At 30.2% G+C, this 15,700-nt stretch overlaps 1 long non-coding RNA gene across 6 annotated transcripts; it reads left to right on the plus strand.

The window, feature by feature from the left end:
- Nucleotides 1–9,085: 9,085 nt before the first annotated feature.
- Nucleotides 9,086–13,089, plus strand: LOC101209703. 6 transcript variants are annotated; one of them, XR_004214621.1, is made up of 6 exons: nucleotides 9,088–9,620; nucleotides 9,873–9,947; nucleotides 10,280–10,387; nucleotides 10,617–10,718; nucleotides 10,975–11,187; nucleotides 12,829–13,089. It is a non-coding gene; the product is annotated as an uncharacterized LOC101209703 (long non-coding RNA). The 6 variants fall into 6 exon arrangements; XR_004214617.1 differs by having other exon boundaries at nucleotides 9,089–9,620; nucleotides 10,617–11,037; nucleotides 11,113–11,187; XR_004214622.1 differs by having other exon boundaries at nucleotides 9,090–9,620; nucleotides 11,113–11,187.
- Nucleotides 13,090–15,700: the final 2,611 nt, after the last annotated feature.

The following is a 15,700-nucleotide window of genomic DNA, read 5'->3' on the forward strand; positions in this document are numbered from 1 at the left end:
TATTTTTTTAAAGGGTGGTATGACATTTTTATCTTTAAATTTTAGGCAAAATTTGTAAGACCATAGCTTAAAAATCAAATTTAGGATAAACATACACTTTATATAGTGCTATTTTGAATTGTATTGATTTTTATTGATATAGGTCTATATTCTCTCCATAGGGTAAGGCTGTGCCCCTACTCGAGGTAAAGAATCCTTGAGGTAAAGAATCCTTGATTATACAAAAAATGAGGATGGGAGCACGAAGAATTTTCTCTTTATTGGCCAAACAAGGACGAATACGAGAATACATTCTTTGTCCCCGACCTCATCCAACTCCTCATCCCGCACTGCCATACATATAATTCATAGTAATATACTTTTAAAAACTATATATTAACACAAACACATACATAATCAGTCAATTTTATAATTTTGCATTTTCCTAAGGGTTGTTCTCAAATACAACAAAACGAGTATTCATGAATATAACAAAATTTTATTTTTTATCTTTGCAATAAGACTCAAATAGATATCTATAAGTGTCTTTGATAGACCTATTTATCACTTTAGTGATAGACACTTATAGATGTCTATTTGAGGATATTGTGAAATATCACTCAATGTAAATATATGCTATTCTATGAATATTTTAAAGGAAAAATGTCCGAAACAGTAAATTTGACAAAATATTTACCATATATAGCAAAAAGTTTCAAATTTTATCAATAATAGATACTGAATAATACTAATATATTTCTATCGGTAACAATAATAAAAGTTTATTAATAATTTATACAATTGATAGAATCCAAAAATTTACTTGTAAATATTAAAAAATATCTCCGTTTCAAATAGCGTTTACGTTTAAAATAATTTTGCTTTTTTCTAAATCCTCTGTCATAATTACTTTTGTCATAATTTAATCCATTTTAGGATAGAGATGCTAAACTTTTTACTTTTAAGATATGTATATGCAATGAGTTCAAGGCTAACAATTAATATGTAAATTTTAACTTTTAGAAATGATGAATGATGGTATCTTTTAAGAAAAAATCTCATAAACGGCTAGAAAAAGAAAACTATTTAGAAAATATAGCATGAAACTTAAATATACTATCGATCTATTAAGATAATATTTTTGCAAATAAAATATTGCTATTTTTAATAAGGAAAATTTGTTATGTAATTCTATCATTTTTACATAGTTGAAATAAATTTTAAAAAAAACTTGTTAAACTACAAAATAAACTAAGAGTTTTTTCATGCGAACACAACTATGTAAGTTGTTCGTGGCGAATCCCCACCCTAATTCCCACATGCAATTTCACTTAGAAATAGGGGACGAGAAAATCTCTCATCCCGTCCCATCCCAACATCTCTAGTTATTATATTAATGTTCTTTGAAATATGCTTTTTTATATTGTTGGACTTGACAAGGTTGGATCCTTGATTTGTTAGTTGGCTTATGCCTTTCTTTTTTTCCTAAAAAAGACCTTACAATGTGAGCTTCGTGACTAAATGATTTCCCTCCTTATTATCTGAACATTCTTTTATGCTAAAATAAAAGTCTTATCCAATGTTTAAATTGTTACTTAAGTTTTTGTTTGTGAAAAATTTTATTTCATTACGAAAAATACGTTCTAAATGAGGCAGAAAATTCTCGAACACACTAGGAATGAGGAAGAGAGTCAAAATTATTTTTTCCTTGTTGACATTTCGAGGCCGAGGACATGGAATACATTCTCCAACCCCAACCCCAACCCCACCATTGCCCAAAATGCATAAAAAAAAAAACGTGTACATACATACCTATATTACTTAATGTTTATATATATATATATATATATATATATATATATATTTATTTATTTATTTATTTATTTATTTATCAAATACAAAAACAAAAACAAAAACAGAAAAAAAAGTAAAAAAACAGTGGGAAATATCGGTGGACATCTCGATATTTATGTGGGTAAACCAAGAATAAAGTAAAAGATAAAATAAGAATAATTCTAACTTAGATATATCATAATCATAATTATTTTTCTTTGTTTTGTCTTGAAGATTCTATACTACAAATTACAAATTTATTTTTATTGGTATAAAAGTCATGTACACTTTCTTTTTCTTAAAATTAATTAGTTTTTCGCAATTAACAATGACAACTAAAACTTAATTATTATTGTTGGGATGTGAAAGTGGACATAACTCAATTGGTATGGAGTGTAGTAAAAATAGTGAGGAATATGGAGTGTAGTAAAAATAGTGAGGAATGATATCCCAACTTTTATTAGTTTATTTGTTGGAAGAAGAAAGAAAAAAGAAAATGAATGAAGGTGAATATTGATAGTGTGTGATTAAAAATTGGGTAAGATTTAGTGGAAGAGTGAAATAAATGTGTGAATGAGGCGAATAAATGATCGGAGAGACATGTTGGGATGTTGCGCTCCTACCCCTTCTCTTCGGTACTATCCGATTATTTGATGGGAATGTTGGGGTCCTCTTTCCATCTTCCTTCATTCTGGGACCCACTCTCTTCTTCTCTCTTCTCCTCTCTTCTCCTCTCCTCACCCTCAACTTCACTAACTTAACTTAACTTCCTGCTTACACACAAATCAATTCAATCCAATTATATTCCTATTTCAATTATTCTCACAAATATTTCATTTTCTCTCTTCCATATCAATATGGGATTTCACTACATTAATATTTAATTAGGTATTTTGAGGTATTTTTCTTTTATAGAATTTGAATTTTCTTAGTATTTCATTGATCTTCCATTATATTCTTTGTTTGAATCATGTAGTTTTAACCACCTCTCTTAAATGTCAAGCTAAGACAAAATGAAGAATTGTAACATAATTTCAATTAAGAATTAATTGAGTACAAGTTATCCAAACCCAAACCCACCTTTTGATAGGGTTTTCGGAAGCATATTTATTTGAATGGTAAATACATTAACCAAACCCAAAATGAAGGGCAAATTGAGAAATTTGGTTAGGTGGATTAGTGGGACCTAGAAAAAGCATGATAGGAAATGGTATGAGTGAGCACACGGAAACACTTTGGGTTGTGGGGTCAGAAGTGTAATTAACAACTCACAACAATAGGCATTAGGCCACCCAATCAAACCACCCAAGTGCCAATGTTTTCCCATCAAAGTACTAAACTAACCCTCACCCTCACCCTCACCCTCTTCTTCTTCTTCATACTTATCCTCCAATGTGATTGGAACTTCCCACATTATTCATTTATCCCTAATTTATATTTCTTTCTCCTCCTTCCATTTTTATATATTCTTACTTCCATCCCAAAATAATAAGTTAAATTTACAAGTTTGCCCCTCAACATTGCTCTATTTCCAGGTAAGGTAGTACAATTTTACTTTACACTACTGCTCTTTCACTTAGAGTGAATATTGATTCTGATGTAGACTTTCTAGCATCTTTTAGAAATCATAATTAATGTATCTAATAAAGATCAGATCCTTAGCATTATACACAAGTACATAGTCTTTTGTTTTCTAAACTAGTTTAGAATATTCTTAACAACGCTATCTAGTGATCACGTCCGGGATTGGACTGATACCTACCGACCATCCCTATTGAGTAGCAAATGTTAGGTCTAATACATAACATTGCGTACATCAAACTCCCAACAAAGGAAGCATAGGAAATATTTCTCATATCCTCAACTTCTTGAGGTGTCTTAGGAAATTCTACCTATAAACAGACAAATGAATTCCATGTTTGTACGACAACAAACCCTTTTTGGAATTCTGCATCTTATATCTAGACATAATTTTGTCTTTATAAGATACTTGAGACATGGCTAGTGTTCTGTTCTTGTAGATCCAAACAATTTGAATTTTAAAAATACATTGCGCATTTCCAAATTTTGAAATTGCTTAGCTAGCCATTTCTTGAGATCAGATAAATAATCTATATCATTCATTGCTTCCTTTTTGCAAGTCAATGGATCCTCTAAACCGATGATTTGATTTACGATAAAACCAAGTAATGTTCAGGCTAATGAATAACCCTCCCACTACATTGAGGCTCTCTCAACTCTTGAAAAGGATGTGATTGACCAAATTTTTAAGTTTTATCAACTACTTTAGTTGATGAACTAGGTATATTTGTTAACATCTTTAGAAATCCTATTCAATACTATTTTACTACGTGGTTTGGTGATTACTGATGAGGTTTTCCTCAAGAATGTGAGATTTGTCAATACAAGTTCCTTGATCCTTGAGGATCACACGGAGAAGCTCATCATAGGGCGAACCATGTTTAACAAAGCTCAGTTTCTTCTTTCTGATACACTGTTTTGCTTAAGCGTACTAGATCCATAGAGTTGTGACTAGATTCTGTGCTTTATCAAATAGCCTCGGAATCTTAAGTTCACATGCTCTTCACCTCAATCTAATCGAAGTGTCTTTATAATTTTACCTAATTGATTCTCAATTTAGTCTTATATTCTCTGAACTTTTCAAGAGAATTAAATTTCTGATGTATTAGGTAAACTTGACCAAAACTTGAATAAGCATCAAGTAAACTGATGAAATATTCATGTCCTCCCCGCGCTTTGACAGTCATTGGTCCATATAAGTCCGAATGTACGAGCTCTAAGGGTACTTGTGTTCTTAGACATTTTCTAGTAAAAGATCTCTTGGTCATTTTAAGACAAGATTCACATTGAGAGAGTTATCTTCTAACTTATTTAAAAGTCCACTCTTAACTAATCTCCCAATCACATTGAGAATTATGTGACCAAATCTTAATACCATAAATAGGCATTAGAAGAAACCAATTGTCTTTTATACTAAACAATTAGGTATTAAAGACAAATTTTGCTTTAGTTAGTCTTAACTTATATAAGTTGTTCGTAAGTAGAACAAAATTGAATATATTATCTAGAAAAGGTGAACACTTCATAATTTCAAAATTATTCAATACATTTGTTCTAAAACACAAGAGATAGATACTTAATTTCTCAACTATTTGAGAAGCATACAAAATATCTTTAAGGTAGTATGATATATCTATCAACAAAAAACAACTTCAAGTCTCCCACTGCTTCAGCTGAGACTACCTCTCCCGTTCCAACCTTAAAGTAATCTTGTGTTCAAGCCTCTTCCAAGAACTAGTTTCCTAAAATGAGAAGCAAATATGATTAGTGGCTTCTGAATCTAGTATCCAGGTTGAAGTATCATATTCGACTAAGCATGTTTCAACAACTAGTAAATCATATTTACCTTGTGCTGCTTTCTCTGTTTTCTTCTCACCAAGGTATTTCAGGCAGTTTCTTAACCAGTGCCCGTTCTGGCCACAATGGTAACACTTACTTTTTTCTGTAGCTTTCTTTCCCTTGTTCTTCTTGAGAGTCTTCCCATTTTCCTTCTTCTTCATTTGAGCTTTAGGCTTAGAAGGTCTACTTGTGCTTTTAGAGGACGATCCTTTTAAAAAGCTCCTTTTTGTGGTAGCAACATTTGCTTCTACTTTTTTCTCTTACCCAAAGTAAGAGTTTGGAACCTTTGAAGCTCATTCAGAAGGGTTGTCTGGTTAAACTCTATCTTGTTTAAAGACGCATTCGTCTAAAATGGAATGAAGCTCTTCGGAAGAGACTCTAAGATAAAGCTAACTTGATTAACATCTTCGATGGGACCACCATTTACTTCGGCGATGTTGAAATGCATCATCATGTCCAGAACATGTTCTCTAACAGAGGTCCCTTCCTTCATACGCTTAGTGTAAATGTATTTGACTGCCTCGTGTCTTAAGGACCATTTTGGTTGTCCAAACATTTCCTTTAATGAATCCATAATCTCTTTAGTCATAGCTAAGGATTCATGTTTATTTGCCAAATTATCAAACATGCTGGCAAGAATATATACACAAGCCTTTTCATTTGCTTTTACCCATCGATCATATGCTTCCCGTCCAGTTCGGTTAGCATTAGAGGCAGGGATTTAAGGACATTCCTCAGTTAAGACAAATCTTAAATCGTCAATCACTAGTATTGTATTAATATTTAATTTCCATGCCGCATAATTATCGCCATTAAGTTTTTCAGAAGCTAAAAGTTGAACTATGGAGCTATTCAGCTGGCGCTTCACAAGGGAGACAGATCGAAGCGGAAACGGACTGCTCGATTCAGATCCAAACAACGTGACACAGAGACTACAACTTTGACGAGATGGGGATCACCTCAGAACGCAGTGACTTGGCTATCAGAGATGTGATGGTGCATGGGTGATCGTCAGAGTGATGCGCGCAGCGAAGAAGGGATTGACGGCACTAGGGTTTGGAGAAGAGGAAAGGTTGAAGAAGAAATGCACGAATATATAATTAATAATAATACTATTAATATTAATATAATATCATTCTTATTATCAATAATATCCTTTTCAAATATATTTCTTTTCCTTTTAAATTCTTTTCCAAAAAGATCAAATTCTTCTCTATTCTCATTTAGTTCTCATCCAATCAATTGTTTTCTCTTTCTCATCAAATAATTATCATATTACCAATAATTATATTTTTCAAAATAGAATTATTTTTCTTATTTTTTCTTTTCTTTCTCAACAAATATCCTTTCTCCAAATAATTATCCAACAATTAATTTATCTTTATCATCTTTCCAAAACATAATATTTTTCTCTTAAATAATTATATTTGAACAAACATAAGTATCTTTTCCTTTTCCATAATTATATATATACACACATATAATTATCAAATTTTCAACCAAACTTTTAATCTTCAATTTAATTAAATAACACCCAACTTATTTAAATAAATTTCAATTCCCACAAACCAATTAACCCCTAACCAAATAAAATTAAGATAATTAACTCCAAAAATTATCTTAATTTTCAAGGCGTTACAATATTTCCTTCTTAAAAAACTCGGAATACCGACTCTCAAGTCATAATTAATAGCATTCTCCATCAAAGTTTCAAAAATTTTAATTAAATATACATACCCATGTACATATATTTAATTAATTCAACACATTACACCAATTAAATTCCATAATTTTACTTAAATCTCATCACATACAATTAGGTCAAACTATCAACAAACACCACAAATTCAAATCATGTAATTAATTAAATATTCATCCAACAAATATCTAATAAATTGGACTACCATTCTTGTCGTCTAGCAAATTGCTTCTCGTGTTGTGATTTGATTCTTGCATATTCTTCTCACGAGAGACTCTGCGATTTGCTAACTTCTTCTTTTGTTCATAGACCTAAGTTTATACACTGAAGATACACTATTTTTCACGCATTTTAGAGCATCCTATTATTATTATTTCAAAAAACTATTCTACTGGCACTTGTATGTTCCTGTGGACAAGAGGTCTCGGGTCCAAATCCCCACCCCCAACATTTATTACAATACCTTTGCAAAAAAAAAAAAAAATTTATACGTTGAAAATCATTTTCAACATATCGTACGCGTTTTGGTATGCTTCTTCTACATTTTTGCCTCGTTATTCTATATATATAAAAAAAAAAGCTACAATAAACTCGGTCGAATCAATCACCGACATGTTGACATCAGGGTCACATCACTATTTTCCTGTGTAGCTCAAATTATTTAGTTGTTTGCTGCTTAACAATTTTCATGTAGGGACCCTTCATCGCTCAATTCTTTCATGGAACGCATTTTAGTATCAGAAGTCTCTTCGAACAGTATCCCTACCACATGACCTTCATCGCCTTAGTGATACGCGGCCAAGTCCTTACACATTGAACAAGTAGGATGTGAATTTACTTGGACACTAAGGGTGTATGTTTACTTAACACATGGATGAAGGAGGTCGTCTTATTTGGACATTACGTCTATAAGAATAAGACACATGACATATATATACATGGACATCTACACCATCATTGTTACCTATTTATAATAATTATATTTTAATTTTGAATTTTATAGTTATCTAATATTTAGATTTATATCTCATTTTAATTTTCAATATATATTTTCTTTTATATTAAATTTTGTTATATGTGTTTTTATATATTATTTTAATTCTAATATTTTTAGTATTTCATCTAAAATTGAGTAGAATTTGTTTTAGTGAACAGTGAAAGTAGAATTTTACAAATATAAATGTTGTTGATTAAGATATTCATTTACCTTAACTTTAATATTTTACATAATTATTATTAAGTTGCATTTGACTCGACATCATTTAAAACAAATGACTTAACTTAGAGATGATAGTGTCAATCTAATTTGGACAACATATAAAGAATATGATACAACAACTTTATTATTATACTTTTATAATTGTCATTGAGACTTTCTTGTGTTAGATGACATAAAACTTTTACTATACAAAATGAGTCATACTTAACACTTGTAGTTTTCAAATACTTGACGCTTCTAATAAAAATTGTCAAGTAATGTAAAAAACATCAAGAATAACAATTAGTGAAAACTTTTATATTTTTTATTTTAAATACTTAACCGGTTAAAAACATCAAGATTAGTGGTAATTACTTGACATTTTTAAATGTTAACTAATATATATTTTCACCATTTTCTAAAAAAAAATCCCTCTTTTGATTTCCTCAAATTGCCCTTTCCCCGTTTGTAAAAAAAACCTAAGTTTTCTCCCAAATTTCCCTTTCCTCAATTTCTAAAACAAACCCTAAGTTTTTCCTCCTGTTTTTTTTCCTCTTCCCTCATTTTATTCCATTACCAAACGATCCAGGGACGAATTTATTAAGGGACCAGGAGCACATGTCCCTCTCACATTATCAGTTTTTGTATTTTAATATTAATTTTGAAGTGTTAGATTACAATATATATTAAATTTAGCTTCATTTTGTCTAAATTCTGCTTCTGCTATAGTGGTTGTGTCCCTACACAACCCTTGGTCGTGAGTTTAAATCTTATCTCCTATTTTGTATTTTTTCCAAATATCAATAATATTACGATTTCCCAAAAAATAATGTGAAAATTGACAGTATTTCTTTATTGCTACAAAGATAATGAATGTTAGTGGAGCTAAAACATGGAAATATTTTTTTAAATAATTTTAGTGTGTTTATTATATAGTGTTCGGTGTCCCCAACATCAAATTTCTGGATCAGCAACTGCAAATGACCCACCTCCTGGTTCGTCTTCCCCATTACTCTCCCATTCGTGCCCCACTACCTCCTCGTTCGTCACCATCCATCTAAGTCATATTCATGTTCAATGAAAATATTGAGCGAAGAGGAACAAGAGCCAGTAAGTTCATCCATGGCTTCTCTATGAACAAGAGCCAGTAAGTTCATCCATGGCTTCTCTATGGTGGAGATGGAGACTTTAACCTTCGTCTGTTTTTAAATTAAATTAATTTTCAAAAGGTTACAAATTTTTTTTTAAAAAAACAAAACCCATCTTTTTCCTAAATGTCTTCCCTTTCCTTCTTTCAATTTCATCCCCAAATGCCTTTCCTTTCTCCTCCCAACACCATCCCTGACTTTCTCCATCACATTTCCTCTCTTTCCAATCCCTTAGATAGGGCTTCTAGACTCCATTCTCTTATCACCAACTTGGAGGATGAAATGAAGATGATTGATGCCTTCAAGCGCGAGCTTCCCTTGTGTATGCTTCTCTTGAATGATGGTTAGTTTTTCTCCACTTTTTATTTCATTTTTTCTACATGGTTTTTCGATTTTGTTTGATTTATTCTTGATGGGTTTTGGGATTATCTGGATTTCAACGTTTTTTTTTTCCATTATTTGAAATGAATCGTTAGTGTGAGATTGGCCACTAACGAGTTGTCCAACTCTAAAAGGCATGTCTTTCTCATCCACTCTCTCGTCTTCCTCACCGTCTTTTTCATTTTTTTAATTAATCTTTTATTTTAAATCTCAGATCTTCATTTCTGATATCCCACATTCAGGGCCTCAAGTTTAGCGAAAGGTCTTGGCAATCCAACTTCAGTGCGAGGTAAGGAAAATTGTAAATCCAACTTAAGAGAAGTTTATGTGTTAATGTATTGGTGTTTTGTAGTCTCTCTCAACACTCTATTTCCCCTTTCCATCAATGAAATGATGATCGATATGTTTCTCCTCAGTAAAAAATGCTATAATTCATAGATTTGTTCTTTTTCTTCTCATTCCCACTATTGTCGTTACCTTGTACTAAGTTAAGTGCCTGAAGTCTGGTTACTCTTTGATTATATGTGCTGTTAAGTTTGAATTATAGCATTGATCAGTGCTAGCTGCTATTCTATGCTTGAATTGTTTGATCTAAGATGTTGATTTGATTTCCTATTGCAGATTGAGCCTGTTTCTGCTGGGATTCAGTATGATAGAGAGTTCATTGTGTGCTGTCTTGATCTTCTTTCAGTACTTGCAAAAGGTCTTGGCAGTGGAATTGAAAGCTTGGTAATTAAATTTTAAACCAAACATTTACCTCACCTTTTTCTTTTGTGATCCTTTTGTAAGATTTGAAAAGGGAAGGATATCAGATGTTGATAAATTTTTTAGGACTATTTTGTTACTGTTTTGTCGTATATTTCTTTGATTGAATGTGACTGCTTTCTTGTAGCAGTAATTGATACGACAATATATTCTGAACTTGCTTGCATGTGGCATTTCATGGAATTTCCCTCAGGTTTCTCAAAGCAATTTGAGGGACTTGCTCTTGCAATGCTGCATGGATGAAGCTTTGGATGTCCGACAGAGTGCCTTTGCATTGCTTGGGGATCTTGGAAGAGTAAGCATTTGGATTGATCTCTTAGATTGTTTTTCCTTTGCTTCTTTTTGATTTAGTAGGTTATTCAAAAATCTTAATTGCAACGAGCCTCTCAGCATTAATCATGCTTGCCTATTTTCCCTTGAAAAAGTAATGAATTGTTCTTCAGTGGAGGGATGAAGCACATGATTTATACGCAAGTCTATGCTGACTACTAGGAACTTCTGTTTCTTGATATTTTTCTTGTGTTTATGGTTTATTTATATTATGTGGTCAGGTATGCCACGTCCATTTGCAACTGCTTTTATCAGAATTTCTTACCGCTGCAGCAAAGCAACTAGTAATTAAGCTATTTTATGGCTTACATTTCTAATTTGAGGTTATTTTACTGGTCTTATATGAGTAATTTGCACAGGATGCTCCTAAGCTGAAGGAAATTGTTTATGTGGCAAACAATTTCTGCTGGGCAATTGGAGAATTAGCTGTTAAGGTATGTGTAAACTTTTCGTACACTCACAGAGTGTCATATATGAGCTTGTATGGATACAGGTTTTCACACATCCCTTTTATTGTAACTATTTAAGTTTATGTTTGGCTTTGGGATGAAGAACATGTATTAGAAAAAAAGTTTTTTCTTTCTTCTTTCTCTCCCTCTCTTCTCATGCAAGTAAATTTTTGTATTGATGTAATGCATCCGATGGTAAAATGGCCTCAACCTGAGAATTCAACACTATTCCCTGCTATAATGTTAAAGAAAAGGAATTATTTCAGATCAATAGCTTAAAGAAAAGCCAGAACTTCAACCAGAGGGTTTTTTTATCATATTATCTTTAAAATGTTGATATGATATTAACTTTACCTTCACCTATTAGATTTAGCTTTTGATATTTTGCAACGTTATTTTCTCTACAATTAATATTGATTCACTTGTTGGGGTTTTTAAAAATTTCCAAGCCTACAAGTTGGGGAATCTAAAAGTGTCGATATAGTATTAAACTTATATAACTTATATACCTTTATCCATTAGCTTAAGCTTTTGGGTTAATAAGTGGTTTGAATTTAAAATTTCTAGAATTGAGCTATGGTTATAATTATATAAATAGAAATAAATTTTCTTCTTGCCAGCAAGGTACTGGATAATTTATGATCTGCTACATGGGTAGTCAGTCTACTTTTCGTTATTGCATGGTTAGAAATTTTAATTCAGTTTGTTCTTAGGATTTCAAACTCTTGAACTCAATCATTTAAGCACAACTTTACTCATCTTGACATATCAAGAGACTTAGCTGAATAATTCTACCAAAGAGGTATGATTAAGAAATTATCTTTGCACTTGTTTAGAAATTAAACCACTCTCTGTTATCTCAGCAATATATAGTATACCAAGTCAACAAGATTCATTTGCAGGTACTTTATATTTTGTTAGACAAAGTTTCTAAATAGTTTGTATATGGAAGACCTTTTATTGGTTCCTCTTTCCATTGCAAGTTTGAAGAGATTGAAGATGTTAGAAACTTAGACATATTTACTTGTATTATAGAGATTTACTTAGACAAGATTTGTTTTATAGCTTGTACAACTATCTCGTTGATTTTTAATGATTTTTAATGATTTTTCTTGAATGAATTATGTATTTAGATCAATCAGTTTCTTTTGAGTATGGTTGTTGTATTTCATATTCAGTAGTTTTTTATGCAATTAAATGAATTGCCTCTCTTTTTTATTTGTAGGGTTATTATAGCTTTAGCCGGAAATTAAAGCATATTGTTCATCCGTCTCTAGTTCCCATGTAGCTAAAGATGAACCGAAAATCTGAACAATATTCTTTAGGCCTTCGCAGCTTAATATGGGAACCTAATCAATATATAAAAGCTTCTTGAATATTCATTCATCGTCATCTGGAGTCTTTGTTTTTCTTTAAAGTAATAGCTATTCATAGTCCAAAAACAAAGGTTCAAAGGCACAAAGAATTTGCGCACCTTTTGTAGTTATTGCATATGGTATGTTAGATAGTTTTTTGTTGACCCAATCTTTATAGTTCTTCACAGTTAAGTCTTCATTGCTATATGCCAGTTGGAGTTAGAAGTTAAAGTTATTAGTTTTAATGCTATTCTAATGATTTCGTTTGTAGATTGCAAGGAGTTGAGGATAACAATCGGTGAGACTTTGATCAGTTTGAAGTTATCTAAGAGTGTTGGTGCTTGGAGGAGGGTGATGTCTCTGTTTCTTATTATTACATATACTTTGTGTTTTGTGATTAAGAACGATGTTTATAACTCGTTTTGTAATATGAATAAGAACGATATGTTTCTATGTTGGAAGTATATTGTAATGACCAACTATATGTATATGTTCAATGATATATATACAATTTGTTAGTCGTTTGATTGAAGGAAAATTGCAATGGATGACTATTTTAGCAATAATAATCAAGGATAGCAACATTTTAAAAAAAATGCAAATATAGCAAAACTATCACTGATAGACTTGTATTGTTGATAGACTTCATATGGTATATCAGTGATAGACCAATATTTGCAACATGATTTATGAGTGATAAACTTATATCATTGATAGAATTTGATAAATTTTGCTATATTTGCAAATTTTTTAAAATTGTGCTATATACTTAATTAATTTGATTTTATTTGCTAAATTTGCAACTATCCTTTGATTGAAGGTTTGGGTTAATTCAAGAAATGTAAATAGTTCCATTGATCATGTTGTATACCATTGTTGGATTTCAAAACATGTGCAATATAATTATATGGATATTTCAAATTGTACAATTTTTCATTTGAAAGAAAGAAAAAAAAAAAGTCTTGACATGTAAAACGTGTCAAGAATAAACAAATTGTCAAGTATATATTTATTTGACGCGTAAAAATTGTCAAACAAAAAACCCTCTTACTCTTGACACTAGATTACTGGACGTGTAAAAAACGTCGAGTAATTTTATATACTTGACGCTTTTTACCTGTCAAGTATAGTTGTACTTGACGCTTAAAAACTGTCAAGTAAACCTTCCTTATTTTTTACACTGGATTACTTGATACGTTGAACAACATACAGATATTTGACAATTTTTAAGCATTAAGTATTGTCCGTTTTGTAGTAGTGTTTTAATAGTATTTTTTTTAATGTATGACATATCTTATAAATATATATTATTGTTACAGAGAAAATAAAATAAAAAAGAAACAAATAAACAATAAATAGTTATCAAACAAATAAATTTATGTTTCTATCTTTTTTTTTAAGAAATAGAAAATAATACTTATCAAATAAAATCCTATTTCTTGTTCTCAAAAGAAAAAGAAACAGCAAAAGGAAAGAAAAAAAAAAAAAAGAAATGAAAACGTTATTAAACTATATCTAGAATTTTTTTTTTCTCATTACCAAAGATAGAAACGAGAATTTATTAAACCTTATAAATTGACTAGTTATAAGTTGGTTAAAATTTGTGTTATAGTGTGTTGTATTTATGTGACGCTTTACAAGATAATAATTCTTGAACTTGTAATATATTCAATCATGGTTGAACTTCAAATATATTTAGTTATTTATTTTTTTAAGTGAAATTTTGAACGGTAGAATATTGAATCAAAAATATTTATGAATAAAAAATATTTATAAAATATAATAAAATTTTAAATTTAGTTAATAATAGATAATTGATTTAAATATATCAATTGATTGTTATTAGGAGTTAGAATTTATAATTTTGCTATATTTTATTAAATAGTTTTACTCTTTACAATAATTTTTTAAAAATATATTTATTTATCAGATATATGGTTGTGTGATATGTTTATATATTTATTTTGTAAACTAAAAATATATTAAGGAAATTCATAATGAATACATGCTTGTAATAGAAGTCAAAACTATAATTAAATGAACGTTTAATACAACATTTAATGGTGAATATGTAGATTATTATTTTTTCCTTGAGGACACAGGTTAATATTATTGCAGAGTTGAAAAAAGTGCAAACAACTCAAAATTGTGAGCTTAGCTTATTATGGATAAATGGTATGTAATTTAGTTTTTCTAGTTAAGAAATTTGATTTTTTATCTCTATAATTTTTTTAAAAAAATTGTTAAAATTTGAAATATAAATGTTCAATTACATATTTATTGTTTGAACATTAATTTGAGTAGGATCAAATCAAGTCGAGAGCCTTATACCGATATCAATTTTTTGTTTGTTTGTTTTCTTTTGTTCGTACTTTCTGTTTTTTTACTCAAAAGTATATATTTATAAATACAAACAATTCTCTTTAAATTAAATGCTTTTAACCACTGAGCTATAAATTTGTATGTGAGAAGTAACAAAATTTTGAAAATTTGAAACAACCATGATGATCAACCTCAAATAGGTTACCTCAAATATTTGACCACTAAATTGAGTGAAACAAGCACAACCCAAACTACAGCCATTTAATTTAAGCTTAAGAAGCAAAAAAACTTTACTGCCTCCGTTGAATATAGAATAATAATAGTCCATACAACATGATCAAAGTTCTCTTTAGAGAAAATACTAGGTAAAATTGAACATTGTTCGTCCTTCATTACTTTACTTTAATTGTTGTCTTACACTACCATTTTGTACATTCCTTTAATTTGTACTCCAAGAGTTTAGTACAACTTTACTGTTCTAATTATTAGGTTAGATTTAAAAACTCACTTCCAAACAAATTTGTTGCATTCACGACACAGACTTTAATGCAAATGATCGTATATAAAATCATCATCGAAATAAGTGTACAAAGAACTCTTTATCATGCATATATATATATATATAAACTCGTGGCAGACAAATAGATATAATTAGAAGTTGATTATTTCATGTAAAATTTACATGTGTGAAAAAATTGGTGATTTAACAAGAGAGAAAATTCCTGAGTTTAAATCTTCCTAAAGTTGTTTTTGAATTAATACAGAAAAAAAATATACAATTCTTTAATCAAAGGATCAAACCTAAGAATTTTAATGATTTC

This window comes from Cucumis sativus, chromosome 2 (genome assembly GCF_000004075.3).
Source record: "Cucumis sativus cultivar 9930 chromosome 2, Cucumber_9930_V3, whole genome shotgun sequence".
NCBI lineage: Eukaryota > Viridiplantae > Streptophyta > Magnoliopsida > Cucurbitales > Cucurbitaceae > Cucumis > Cucumis sativus.